We start from the raw sequence: 9308 nt of genomic DNA, 5'->3' as shown, positions 1-9308 counted from the left end.
TTTCCCCGTCTAGGGATCTCTCAATGCCCTGGGCTGCGAAAGGAGGGCAAGGACACCCTATGTTCTCATGAGTGCAAAGCCCCCCCGGCTTCAAGGCATTCCAAAAGGAAAACCGGAGACACTGCTGTACACACACACACACACACACACACACACACACACACACACACACACAGAGAGAGAGAGAGAGAGAGAGAGAGATAGAGAGAGAGTAGTCACACAGTGGAATAAACTCCCCAGCGATGTGGTAGAAGCTGAAAGTTGGGGAACATTGTGATGGTCTATATTTCTTGGCAGATAATAAAAGATGCTCTTATCATGCCTCCGTTGATGTGTTATGATCCATAGGTTGCCGGCCGCCCGGCATTGCTCTGATCGGATGGACCGTGGGCTGCCTATGGCAGAGTATGGGCGATTCTTCAGCCGGCCCCGATGGCCCCCCAAACCGGGTGGCCACGAGGTGGGACCCCCCTGAGCACTGCCGCGGTGTTAGTTTTCCGAGAAATGCCCCCGTTGATTTGTTATGATCCGTAGTTGCCGGCCGGCCGCCCGGCATTGCTCTATCGGATGGAGCGTGGGCTGGCTATGGGAGATTTAGCGATTTTCGGAACCGGCCCCGATGGCCCCCCAAACCGGGTGGCCACGAGGTGGGACCCCCCTGAGCACTGCCCCGGTGTTAGTTTTCGGAGAAATGCCCCCGTTGATTTGTTATGATCCGTAGTTGCCGGCCGGCCGCCCGGCATTGCTCTATCGGATGGAGCGTGGGCTGGCTATGGGAGATTTAGCGATTTTCGGAACCGGCCCCGATGGCCCCCCAAACCGGGTGGCCACGAGGTGGGACCCCCCTGAGCACTGCCCCGGTGTTAGTTTTCGGAGAAATGCCCCCGTTGATTTGTTATGATCCGTAGTTGCCGGCCGGCCGCCCGGCATTGCTCTATCGGATGGAGCGTGGGCTGGCTATGGGAGATTTAGCGATTTTCGGAACCGGCCCCGATCGCCCCCCAAACCGGGTGGCCACGAGGTGGGACCCCCCTGAGCACTGCCCCGGTGTTAGTTTTCCGAGAAATGCCCCCGTTGATTTGTTACGATTATTTTTCGCCCAGGCGATGTGCCTTTTCATTTTGTTTTGCACTTTCCTTCATTCCTTGGTGCATGCTGCCATCTAACGGACACATTTCGGTACTGCAGTTTGAAAGTAATTTCCCCGTCTAGGGATCTCTCTCTCGTCTAGGGACACTGCTGTACACACACACACACACACACACACACACACACACACACACACACACACACACACACACACACACACACAGTGAGAGAGAGGGAGAGATAGAGAGAGAGAGAGGTGGAGAGGGAGAGAGAGGTGGAGATAGAGAGATGGAGATAGAGAGAGATGGAGATAGAGAGAGATGGAGATAGAGAGAGAGATGGAGATAGAGAGAGAGTCGTCACACTCTGGAACAAACTCCCCAGAAGCTGAAAGTTGGGGAACATTATGATGATCTTTATTTCTTGGCAGATAATAAATGATGATCTTACAGAGGGCGACTTACAACACCAGTGCAAACATACAGCGAAGGACAAGGCATCAATCGCGACAGAATCCCTTGAGTTAAAGCAGCAGATTCAGAATAACACACGTCAAAACAGACTGGAGACTAAAACGAGCACGAAAGGTGTCGAATATGTGGCCTCCTCTCGCTTGTAAACTCTCTCGTGTTCCTGTCGATGGGGTCGGCGGCTCGGGGCAGCGGCCTAGCAGCAGCAGGCAGGCCACCCGGCTGCCTGGGGCTGACCTCCGGGGCAGGCAGGCAGGCAGGCAGACCTCCAGGGCAGGCAGGCAGGCAGGCAGGCAGACCTCCAGGGCAGGCAGGCAGGTAGGCCGTGCTGCTGCCAGGGCTGGCAGGCTGACCTCCAGGGCAGGCAGGCAGGCAGGCAGACCTCCAGGGCTGGCAGGCTGACCTCCAGGGCAGGCAGGCAGGCAGGCAGGCAGACCTCCAGGGCTAACAGGCTGACCTCCAGGGCTGGCAGGCTGACCTCCAGGGCTGGAAGGCAGGATGGCAGACCTCCAGGGCAGGCAGGCAGGCAGGCAGGCAGACCTCCAGGGCTGGCAGGGAGACCTCCAGGGCTGGCAGGCAGGCAGGCAGGGCTGTGTGGCTGGGGAGGGCAGGCTGGCAGGCAGGTAGGCCGTGCTGCTGCCAGGGCTGGAAGGCTGACCTCCAGGGCAGGCAGGCAGGCAGACCTCCAGGGCAGGCAGGCAGGTAGGCCGTGCTGCTGCCAGGGCTGGCAGGCTGACCTCCAGGGCAGGCAGGCTGACCTCCAGGGCAGGCAGTGCTGCTACCAGGGCAGGCAGGCAGACCTCCAGGGCAGGCAGGCTGACCTCCAGGGCAGGCAGGCAGGCAGGCAGACCTCCAGGGCAGGCAGGCAGGCAGGCAGGCAGACCTCCAGGGCAGGCAGGCAGGTAGGCCGTGCTGCTGCCAGGGCTGGCAGGCTGACCTCCAGGGCAGGCAGGCAGGCAGGCAGACCTCCAGGGCTGGCAGGCTGACCTCCAGGGCAGGCAGGCAGGCAGGCAGGCAGACCTCCAGGGCTAACAGGCTGACCTCCAGGGCTGGCAGGCTGACCTCCAGGGCTGGAAGGCAGGATGGCAGACCTCCAGGGCAGGCAGGCAGGCAGGCAGGCAGACCTCCAGGGCTGGCAGGGAGACCTCCAGGGCTGGCAGGCAGGCAGGCAGGGCTGTGTGGCTGGGGAGGGCAGGCTGGCAGGCAGGTAGGCCGTGCTGCTGCCAGGGCTGGAAGGCTGACCTCCAGGGCAGGCAGGCAGGCAGACCTCCAGGGCAGGCAGGCAGGTAGGCCGTGCTGCTGCCAGGGCTGGCAGGCTGACCTCCAGGGCAGGCAGGCTGACCTCCAGGGCAGGCAGTGCTGCTACCAGGGCAGGCAGGCAGACCTCCAGGGCAGGCAGGCTGACCTCCAGGGCAGGCAGGCAGGCAGGCAGACCTCCAGGGCAGGCAGGCAGGCAGGCAGGCAGACCTCCAGGGCAGGCAGGCAGGTAGGCCGTGCTGCTGCCAGGGCTGGCAGGCTGACCTCCAGGGCAGGCAGGCAGGCAGGCAGACCTCCAGGGCTGGCAGGCTGACCTCCAGGGCAGGCAGGCAGGCAGGCAGGCAGACCTCCAGGGCTAACAGGCTGACCTCCAGGGCTGGCAGGCTGACCTCCAGGGCTGGAAGGCAGGATGGCAGACCTCCAGGGCAGGCAGGCAGGCAGGCAGGCAGACCTCCAGGGCTGGCAGGGAGACCTCCAGGGCTGGCAGGCAGGCAGGCAGGGCTGTGTGGCTGGGGAGGGCAGGCTGGCAGGCAGGTAGGCCGTGCTGCTGCCAGGGCTGGAAGGCTGACCTCCAGGGCAGGCAGGCAGGCAGACCTCCAGGGCAGGCAGGCAGGTAGGCCGTGCTGCTGCCAGGGCTGGCAGGCTGACCTCCAGGGCAGGCAGGCTGACCTCCAGGGCAGGCAGTGCTGCTACCAGGGCAGGCAGGCAGACCTCCAGGGCAGGCAGGCTGACCTCCAGGGCAGGCAGGCAGGCAGGCAGACCTCCAGGGCAGGCAGGCAGGCAGGCAGGCAGACCTCCAGGGCAGGCAGGCAGGTAGGCCGTGCTGCTGCCAGGGCTGGCAGGCTGACCTCCAGGGCAGGCAGGCAGGCAGGCAGACCTCCAGGGCTGGCAGGCTGACCTCCAGGGCAGGCAGGCAGGCAGGCAGGCAGACCTCCAGGGCTAACAGGCTGACCTCCAGGGCTGGCAGGCTGACCTCCAGGGCTGGAAGGCAGGATGGCAGACCTCCAGGGCAGGCAGGCAGGCAGGCAGGCAGACCTCCAGGGCTGGCAGGGAGACCTCCAGGGCTGGCAGGCAGGCAGGCAGGGCTGTGTGGCTGGGGAGGGCAGGCTGGCAGGCAGGTAGGCCGTGCTGCTGCCAGGGCTGGAAGGCTGACCTCCAGGGCAGGCAGGCAGGCAGACCTCCAGGGCAGGCAGGCAGGTAGGCCGTGCTGCTGCCAGGGCTGGCAGGCTGACCTCCAGGGCAGGCAGGCTGACCTCCAGGGCAGGCAGTGCTGCTACCAGGGCAGGCAGGCAGACCTCCAGGGCAGGCAGGCTGACCTCCAGGGCAGGCAGGCAGGCAGGCAGACCTCCAGGGCAGGCAGGCAGGCAGGCAGGCAGACCTCCAGGGCAGGCAGGCAGGTAGGCCGTGCTGCTGCCAGGGCTGGCAGGCTGACCTCCAGGGCAGGCAGGCAGGCAGGCAGACCTCCAGGGCTGGCAGGCTGACCTCCAGGGCAGGCAGGCAGGCAGGCAGGCAGACCTCCAGGGCTAACAGGCTGACCTCCAGGGCTGGCAGGCTGACCTCCAGGGCTGGAAGGCAGGATGGCAGACCTCCAGGGCAGGCAGGCAGGCAGGCAGGCAGACCTCCAGGGCTGGCAGGGAGACCTCCAGGGCTGGCAGGCAGGCAGGCAGGGCTGTGTGGCTGGGGAGGGCAGGCTGGCAGGCAGGTAGGCCGTGCTGCTGCCAGGGCTGGAAGGCTGACCTCCAGGGCAGGCAGGCAGGCAGACCTCCAGGGCAGGCAGGCAGGTAGGCCGTGCTGCTGCCAGGGCTGGCAGGCTGACCTCCAGGGCAGGCAGGCTGACCTCCAGGGCAGGCAGTGCTGCTACCAGGGCAGGCAGGCAGACCTCCAGGGCAGGCAGGCTGACCTCCAGGGCAGGCAGGCAGGCAGGCAGACCTCCAGGGCAGGCAGGCAGGCAGTGCTGCTACCAGGGCAGGCAGGCAGACCTCCAGGGCTAACAGGCTGACCTCCAGGGCAGGCAGTGCTGCTACCAGGGCTGGATAGCAGACCTCCAGGGCAGGCAGGCTGACCTCCAGGGCAGGCAGGCAGGCAGGCAGACAGGCAGGCAGACCTCCAGGGCTAACAGGCTGACCTCCAGGGCTGGCAGGCAGGCAGGCAGGGCTGTGTGGCTGGGGAGGGCAGGCTGGCAGGCAGGTAGGCCGTGCTGCTGCCAGGGCTGGAAGGCTGACCTCCAGGGCAGGCAGGCAGGCAGACCTCCAGGGCAGGCAGGCAGGTAGGCCGTGCTGCTGCCAGGGCTGGCAGGCTGACCTCCAGGGCAGGCAGGCTGACCTCCAGGGCAGGCAGTGCTGCTACCAGGGCAGGCAGGCTGTCCTCCAGGGCTGGATAGCAGACCTCCAGGGCAGGCAGTGCTGCTACCAGGGCAGGCAGGCTGTCCTCCAGGGCTGGATAGCAGACCTCCAGGGCAGGCAGTGCTGCTACCAGGGCTGGATAGCAGACCTCCAGGGCTGGATGGCAGGCAGGCAGACCTCCAGGGCTGGATAGCAGACCTCCAGGGCTGGAAGGCAGGCAGGCAGACCTCCAGGGCAGGCAGTGCTGCTACCAGGGCTGGATAGCAGACCTCCAGGGCTAACAGGCAGACCTCCAGGGCTGGAAGGCAGGCAGTGCTGCTACCAGGGCAGGCAGGCTGTCCTCCAGGGCTGGAAGGCAGACCTCCAGGGCTGGCAGGCTGACCTCCAGGGCAGGCAGGCAGGCAGGCAGACCTCCAGGGCTGGATAGCAGACCTCCAGGGCTGGATAGCTGACCTCCAGGGCTGGATAGCAGACCTCCAGGGCTAACAGGCTGACCTCCAGGGCTAACAGGCAGACCTCCAGGGCAGGCAGGCAGACCTCCAGGGCAGGCAGTGCTGCTACCAGGGCAGGCAGTGCTGCTGCCAGGGCAGGCAGGCAGACCTCCAGGGCTAACAGGCAGACCTCCAGGGCTAACAGGCAGACCTCCAGGGCTAACAGGCAGACCTCCAGGGCAGGCAGGCAGACCTCCAGGGCAGGCAGGCAGACCTCCAGGGCAGGCAGTGCTGCTACCAGGGCAGGCAGTGCTGCTGCCAGGGCAGGCAGGGAGACCTCCAGGGCTGGATGGCAGGCAGGCAGACCTCCAGGGCTGGATAGCAGACCTCCAGGGCTAACAGGCTGACCTCCAGGGCTAACAGGCAGGCAGGCAGACCTCCAGGGCTGGATAGCAGACCTCCAGGGCTAACAGGCTGACCTCCAGGGCAGGCAGTGCTGCTACCAGGGCTGGATAGCAGACCTCCAGGGCAGGCAGTGCTGCTACCAGGGCAGGCAGTGCTGCTGCCAGGGCTGGATGGCAGGCAGGCAGACCTCCAGGGCTAACAGGCTGACCTCCAGGGCAGGCAGGCAGACCTCCAGGGCTAACAGGCTGACCTCCAGGGCAGGCAGTGCTGCTACCAGGGCAGGCAGGCTGTCCTCCAGGGCTGGATAGCAGACCTCCAGGGCTAACAGGCAGACCTCCAGGGCTGGCAGGCAGGCAGGCAGACCTCCAGGGCAGGCAGTGCTGCTACCAGGGCTGGATAGCAGACCTCCAGGGCAGGCAGTGCTGCTACCAGGGCAGGCAGTGCTGCTGCCAGGGCTGGATGGCAGGCAGGCAGACCTCCAGGGCTAACAGGCTGACCTCCAGGGCAGGCAGGCAGACCTCCAGGGCTAACAGGCTGACCTCCAGGGCAGGCAGTGCTGCTACCAGGGCAGGCAGGCTGTCCTCCAGGGCTGGATAGCAGACCTCCAGGGCAGGCAGTGCTGCTACCAGGGCTGGATAGCAGACCTCCAGGGCTGGATGGCAGGCAGGCAGACCTCCAGGGCTGGATAGCAGACCTCCAGGGCTGGAAGGCAGGCAGGCAGACCTCCAGGGCAGGCAGTGCTGCTACCAGGGCTGGATAGCAGACCTCCAGGGCTAACAGGCAGACCTCCAGGGCTGGAAGGCAGGCAGTGCTGCTACCAGGGCAGGCAGGCTGTCCTCCAGGGCTGGAAGGCAGACCTCCAGGGCTGGCAGGCTGACCTCCAGGGCAGGCAGGCAGGCAGGCAGACCTCCAGGGCTGGATAGCAGACCTCCAGGGCTGGATAGCTGACCTCCAGGGCTGGATAGCAGACCTCCAGGGCTAACAGGCTGACCTCCAGGGCTAACAGGCAGACCTCCAGGGCAGGCAGGCAGACCTCCAGGGCAGGCAGTGCTGCTACCAGGGCAGGCAGTGCTGCTGCCAGGGCAGGCAGGCAGACCTCCAGGGCTAACAGGCAGACCTCCAGGGCTAACAGGCAGACCTCCAGGGCTAACAGGCAGACCTCCAGGGCAGGCAGGCAGACCTCCAGGGCAGGCAGGCAGACCTCCAGGGCAGGCAGTGCTGCTACCAGGGCAGGCAGTGCTGCTGCCAGGGCAGGCAGGGAGACCTCCAGGGCTGGATGGCAGGCAGGCAGACCTCCAGGGCTGGATAGCAGACCTCCAGGGCTAACAGGCTGACCTCCAGGGCTAACAGGCAGGCAGGCAGACCTCCAGGGCTGGATAGCAGACCTCCAGGGCTAACAGGCTGACCTCCAGGGCAGGCAGTGCTGCTACCAGGGCAGGCAGGCAGACCTCCAGGGCAGGCAGTGCTGCTGCCAGGGCAGGCAGGCAGACCTCCAGGGCTGGATAGCAGACCTCCAGGGCTAACAGGCAGACCTCCAGGGCTGGATAGCAGACCTCCAGGGCTGGATAGCAGACCTCCAGGGCAGGCAGTGCTGCTACCAGGGCAGGCAGTGCTGCTGCCAGGGCAGGCAGGCAGACCTCCAGGGCAGGCAGTGCTGCTACCAGGGCTGGATAGCAGACCTCCAGGGCTGGATGGCAGGCAGGCAGACCTCCAGGGCTGGATAGCAGACCTCCAGGGCTAACAGGCAGACCTCCAGGGCAGGCAGGCAGACCTCCAGGGCAGGCAGGCAGACCTCCAGGGCTGGATAGCAGACCTCCAGGGCAGGCAGTGCTGCTACCAGGGCTGGATAGCAGACCTCCAGGGCAGGATAGCAGACCTCCAGGGCTGGATGGCAGGCAGGCAGACCTCCAGGGCAGGCAGGCAGACCTCCAGGGCTGGATAGCAGACCTCCAGGGCTAACAGGCAGGCAGGCAGACCTCCAGGGCTGGATAGCAGACCTCCAGGGCTAACAGGCAGGCAGGCAGACCTCCAGGGCTGGATAGCAGACCTCCAGGGCAGGCAGTGCTGCTACCAGGGCAGGCAGTGCTGCTACCAGGGCTGGAAGGCAGACCTCCAGGGCTGGCAGTGCTGCTACCAGGGCTGGATAGCAGACCTCCAGGGCTGGATGGCAGGCAGGCAGACCTCCAGGGCTGGATAGCAGACCTCCAGGGCTGGAAGGCAGGCAGGCAGACCTCCAGGGCAGGCAGTGCTGCTACCAGGGCTGGATAGCAGACCTCCAGGGCTAACAGGCAGACCTCCAGGGCTGGAAGGCAGGCAGTGCTGCTACCAGGGCAGGCAGGCTGTCCTCCAGGGCTGGAAGGCAGACCTCCAGGGCTGGCAGGCTGACCTCCAGGGCAGGCAGGCAGGCAGGCAGACCTCCAGGGCTGGATAGCAGACCTCCAGGGCTGGATAGCTGACCTCCAGGGCTGGATAGCAGACCTCCAGGGCTAACAGGCTGACCTCCAGGGCTAACAGGCAGACCTCCAGGGCAGGCAGGCAGACCTCCAGGGCAGGCAGTGCTGCTACCAGGGCAGGCAGTGCTGCTGCCAGGGCAGGCAGGCAGACCTCCAGGGCTGGAAGGCAGACCTCCAGGGCTGGCAGGCTGACCTCCAGGGCAGGCAGGCAGGCAGGCAGACCTCCAGGGCTGGATAGCTGACCTCCAGGGCTGGATAGCAGACCTCCAGGGCTAACAGGCTGACCTCCAGGGCTAACAGGCAGACCTCCAGGGCAGGCAGGCAGACCTCCAGGGCAGGCAGTGCTGCTACCAGGGCTGGATAGCAGACCTCCAGGGCTAACAGGCAGACCTCCAGGGCTGGCAGTGCTGCTACCAGGGCTGGATAGCAGACCTCCAGGGCTGGATAGCAGACCTCCAGGGCTAACAGGCAGACCTCCAGGGCTGGCAGGCTGACCTCCAGGGCAGGCAGGCAGGCAGGCAGACCTCCAGGGCTGGATAGCTGACCTCCAGGGCTGGATAGCAGACCTCCAGGGCTGGCAGGCTGACCTCCAGGGCAGGCAGGCCGGGCCCCCGGTGCTGCATCTCGGCCGCTGCCTGGGGCGGACCGGCCCGGGTGCCCTTGCGCTTTTTCGACACCAGGGGGCAGTTGGGTGCCATTCCGTCCCTCGTGTGGCGAAATGGCGGTACTGCACCTCCGCCTTTTTGCTGGAGAAAGTCCGCAGTCGGGACAATGCGCCACACGGTCCGTCGGCAGGAGGCCCGGGCCCGGGCACAACTCCCCGGTGGGGACGGACGCCGGGCTGGAGCTTCCCTTCAGCAC

This window comes from Amia ocellicauda, unplaced genomic scaffold, assembly GCF_036373705.1.
Source record: "Amia ocellicauda isolate fAmiCal2 unplaced genomic scaffold, fAmiCal2.hap1 HAP1_SCAFFOLD_188, whole genome shotgun sequence".
Taxonomy (NCBI): domain Eukaryota; kingdom Metazoa; phylum Chordata; class Actinopteri; order Amiiformes; family Amiidae; genus Amia; species Amia ocellicauda.
This window is presented reverse-complemented; position numbering follows the sequence as displayed.